The sequence below is a fragment of the Polypterus senegalus genome, chromosome 13, assembly GCF_016835505.1.
Source record: "Polypterus senegalus isolate Bchr_013 chromosome 13, ASM1683550v1, whole genome shotgun sequence".
Classification (NCBI taxonomy): Eukaryota; Metazoa; Chordata; class Cladistia; order Polypteriformes; family Polypteridae; genus Polypterus; species Polypterus senegalus.
In genome coordinates this window covers 108,521,168-108,526,167 of record NC_053166.1, presented here as the reverse complement: position 1 = coordinate 108,526,167, position 5,000 = coordinate 108,521,168, and the positions used below count along the sequence as shown (strand labels likewise).

The following is a 5,000-nucleotide window of genomic DNA, read 5'->3' as shown; positions in this document are numbered from 1 at the left end:
ATTACACCACCACCACCAACATGCACAGTGGTAACAAGGCATGATGGATCCATGTTCTCATTCTGTTTACGCCAAATTCTGACTCTACCATTTGAATGTCTCAACAGAAATAAAGACTCATCAGACCAGGCAACATTTCTCCAGTCTTCAACTGTCCAATTTTGGTGAGCGCGTGCAAATTGTAGCCTATTTTTCCTATTTGTAGTGGAGATGAGTGGTACCCGGTGGGGTCTTCTGCTGTTGTAGCCCATCCGCCTCAGGTTGTGCATGTTGTGGCTTCACAAATGCTTTGCTGCATACCTCGGTTGTAACGAGTGGTTATTTCAGTCAAAGTTGCTCTTCTATCAGCTTGAATCAGTTGGCCCATTCTCCTCTGACCTCTAGCATCAACAAGGCATTTTCGCCCACAGGACTGCCGCATACTGGATGTTTTTCCTTTTCACACCATTCTTTGTAAATCCTAAAAATGGTTGTGCGTGAAAATCCCAGTAACTGAGCAGATTGTGAAATACTCAGACTGGCCTGTCTGGCACCAACAACCATGCCACACTCAAAATTGCTTAAATCACCTTTCTTTCCCATTCTGACATTCATTTTGGAGTTCAGAGGATTGTCTTGACCAGGACCACACCCCTAAATGCATTGAAGCAACTGCCATGTGATTGGTTGATTAGATAATTGCATTAATGAGAAATTGAACAAGTGTTCCTAATAATCCTTTAGGTGAGTGAGTGTATGTATATATATATATATATATATATATATATATATATATATATATATATATATACACACACACATACACACACATACAAATCTACATATATATATATATTAGGGGTGGGACTCGATTAAAAAATTGTATCTAATTAGAGGCTGTGTAATAATTAATCTTGATTAATCATATGTAATCACACACGTAAATTTGCCCCAAATCGCAAATGTTTGTTTTTTTTTTTTTAATTCAAAAGGGTTTTAGTGGGCGACAGAATCAAATAATAGACATGGACATGAATATTGTAAACTTAAGCTCTTTTAATTTCTGAAAAAAAAATGCTTTTAAACTGCATTTCAATTCAAAACAGAAACAAAAATATCATCCCTGGCTAAAATTGGGCAGACTTAAAAATAAAGTGGTATTTTAAGTACTTTAAGTACATTTTCAGAATGGTATTGTCTTTAAATAATAATAACCAAAATTTCAACATAAAGTGCAGTTTTTCTTCCTAAAAAAATAAGTCCGAAACATAAAAGGTAATTTGACCAGCTTCATCTTTAAACTCTGAGTAACCTTAGCCAAAATTATTTTGTACATTAGGCTAAAACAGTGTGATCATTGAACATTTTGTAATTTGATGTAATTAGAATTACTAACGGTCACGGAAGTCCAATGATCCCCAGTAAGAGCCACAAAGTCCGCTTTCTGTAATGCATCTAATTTTGCTTGCTTTTCAGTGTGCACAAAACCATGCTTTTATCAAGGCTTCCGTCGGGTAGTCTTTTGAAATGAAATTTGCCTCCGATCAGTCATAGGAACGTGCTTTATACAGACTCTTAACATTTCTGTAGCTCTGATGTGTGCATCAATGTAATCGCTGTACCAGGAAATCATGCATTGCCAAAAGTTCCCCTTTGCTTGAAATTGAAAGTGTGATTAAATGCGTTATTTTTTTCAACGTGTTATGGAGTACATGCATCGAAGCTTCTCAGCTGTGCTTGTGCTAAGAAAAGGAAACATTTTAAAAATAGCGTAGCATGATTCTGCGTTAACCGCATATTTTTTCATATGTCTCAAACCAAGGGGATGCGAAGGTAAAATGAATCGGCAAGCGCACGTACATACTCAGTGCATCCCTTCTCGGGAATCGAACCTCGGATGTCGGCGCTAGAGGCGAAGCCTCTACCATTGCACCACGGCGTGTGGCTTGTCTATTTGAGAGTATGTAGATCGGGATATATATATATATATATATTCGCACAGAAGTAGTGTGTTAAAGAAGTTATGAAAAAGAAAAGGTAACATTTTAAAAATAACGTAACATGATTGTCAATATACAGTGATTGTTTTGTGAGTGTTATGAGTGTTGCTGTCATCAAGGATTTGATTATCATTATTTCTTTCAATCAGGTTCGTATTTGTAGGTTGTGTTGTGTTCAAGTTACATTCCGTGTTTGTCAATCGTTATAAAGAGAACAGGTTTCATTCATCGATTCGTTTCTTACTGCATCAATAAACAGCTCGTCTTTATCTGAGATGCGACGCATGGACAGGTTTTTTTACACGGTCTTCCTTTAGCGGGACATTGACTTTTTCCACCGTGTGCTTTGTTTCTGCAGTAGCTGCACTTATTAATATGCTTGTATGTATCAGACGCTTCATATTTTTTTGCTGCCTTCTCAATTGTGTAATTTGGTTTTTGTTCAGCACTCTTTGGAACTGTTGCTTTTTGTCTGTGCACTGCGACAGTTCACGTGAGCCACTCTGTGTACATGCATCGAAGTTTCCCAGCTGTGCTGGTGCCATCTTGTGTGATGTCCAGGGCTGTATTTAATGTTAGCTAAGACCCGGCACTTAAGTTTCTCTTGCAGTTTCGCCAAGTGTGGGCCAAACACCACCCTGACCATCTCATCTTGCTCTGCATAAGCACAGTCCTTCACCCGTGAATATTCAGCGGCAGTGTTTCTATTGGATTGCCGCTGACGGACGGCCTTATATGGGCAGGCACTAAATTACGTGGGAGGCGTAACTCCGCCTCCCATGGGCATCGAGCAGAAGTCTATTATAGTATATGGACGAAAAAAATAGGTTCCAGTTATGACCATTACGCGTAGCATTTCGAAATGAAACGTGGTCAGCTTTTGTAAGTAAGCTGTAAGGAATGAGCCTGCCAAATTTCAGCCTTCTACCTACACGGGAAGTTGGAGAATTAGTGATGAGTCAGTGAGTCAGTCAGTGAGTGAGTGAGTGAGCCAGTGTGGGCTTTGCCTTTTATTAGTATAGATTATGCAGTCATTTATCAAAAGAGTAACTGTGAGGTCAGGTACTGATGTTAGATGAGAAGATGTGGTTGGCAAATGGGATCCAATTTATCCTAAAGGTGCTCAGTAGGGTTGAGGTCTGGGGTCTGTGCAGGCTCCACACTTGTCAAACCAGGTTTTTATGGTCCTGCCGTTGTGCACTGGGACGCATTCATGCTGGAAAAAGATCCTTTCCCAAACGGTCCCAAAGTTGGATGCACACAATGTCTAAAATGTCTTTACATTCTTTAACATTAACAGTATCCTTTATTGAAACCAGGGTTCCTAGCTCATACCCTAAAAGTAACCCCAGGACATTATTCTTTGTCTACCAAACTTCACAGTAAGCACTCTGCAGTCTAGAAAATAGGTTTCTCCTGATATCTGTCCAACCCATTTGTCATACTACCAGAGAATGAAGCATGGTTCAGCACTCCAGAGGACATCTTGTTCACTGCTCCAGAGGCCAATGGTAGCATGCTTTATGCCGCTGATGCTGAGCAGCTGTTGCTCCTAGATGCTTACATTTCACAATACTACTACTTACAGTTGACCGGAGAAGATCAAGCAGAGTGGAAATTTCATGTACTGACTTGTGAAAAAAGTGGCATCCTATGACAATGTCACATTTAAAGTCACTGAGCTTTTCCGTACAACCCATTCTACTGTCAATGTTTGTCTGTGGAGACTACATGATTATATGTTTGATCTTATGCACCAGTTAACAATGAAGGCCAGTAAAAACTTAAAATATATGGCTTTCAGACAGCAACTGACTAAGCATCACATTTCCTCATAGAGCAAGAGAAGTTAATCTCCTTAATAATGGATTTTAAATTGGTTAATTTTAGCAGATGACAGACTAGCTAATAATAGCTTAAATACTGTTAGGAAACCATGCTGGAAACATATGTCAGTGGTTCTCAGAATGTGATCTGTAAGCAGGAGTCAAGTGGATTGCAAGGTGACTTAAATCACTCAGATATATCAGTATATATTCATTAACAGCAAGCAGGCTATTGTTCAATATCCATGCTACTATAAGATCAAGGAGGAACTGATCTAAAACTAGCACCATAATGTACATGTTCTTCTTGAAATCTTGTGGCTACTTCACTCATGTGGAAAGTGTCAATGTATAGTAAGGTTTGGAGTCAAAAGGGGACAGTCATCTCTCTGTTTAGTCAGTTGAGTTTGTTCAATTGTTTGTGTGAATAACTAAAGTGAAAATTACTTTTTATACACTGCAAATATAGGTACTGGATATCTTTATTTAAACATATTAAGTAACAATTTACAAATGATATTAAAATGTTTTATCTGGTGCTCTTAATTATTACATTTCATCTAAAGATCTGAAGCCAATAATTGTGGATAAGAAGGACATTAGAAAGGAGGCAAATCATTTTTCACATTTCAGAAAGGTGATATGCATGGCAAATCAGCAAATCATGTCTAGCCCAGTGTACGAAAATCTTGAGACATAAATGTGAGGTAATGTTAATTAAACAAACTTCAGCACTATCAAATATGAAAACTTAACTTGGAAAGGTAAGCTGTCAACTGCTGAAAAATGTTTTGTCACATGGGTAAACATAATGAGAAAAGCTATACTCATTTATAACAACCCATTGACAAAGTTACTTTATGGTGTGGTATAAACAGGAACCCATGGTCTGTAAGATACCTGCTCTGAACACACCAATGAAAAAAAGGTTTTAAATTAAACTGAATACATATTCTTAGTAAGAAGAGTAATTTCATGTCAAATTATCACACTTTTGAACCTCATTGTCACAGATTTTAATAAAACTTGGCATTCTGATTTGGTCTTAGGAGTAACCCATGCAACTGGAATTGCATGTGTCTTGGATCAATATTAAGGGATATTTAAGCTAACAAAGTTTGAACTTATGTGGGGGGCCGGGGGTGGGGAGGCGGAATTATGACTGACTGACTACATCTCCCCCTAAATATGAGTT

The 5,000-nt window shown here is 38.1% G+C and overlaps 1 protein-coding gene and 1 non-coding gene across 5 annotated transcripts in view; both read right to left on the bottom strand.

The window, feature by feature from the left end:
- The window catches only part of ndnl2 (necdin-like 2), a 92,990-nt gene that overhangs the window by 39,310 nt on the left and 48,680 nt on the right, over window positions 1-5,000 (bottom strand). The gene's annotated exons all lie outside the window — the stretch shown is intronic.
- On the bottom strand, window positions 4,592-4,723 carry LOC120543453. The gene has a single exon (XR_005636353.1). It is a non-coding gene; the product is annotated as a small nucleolar RNA SNORA11 (small nucleolar RNA).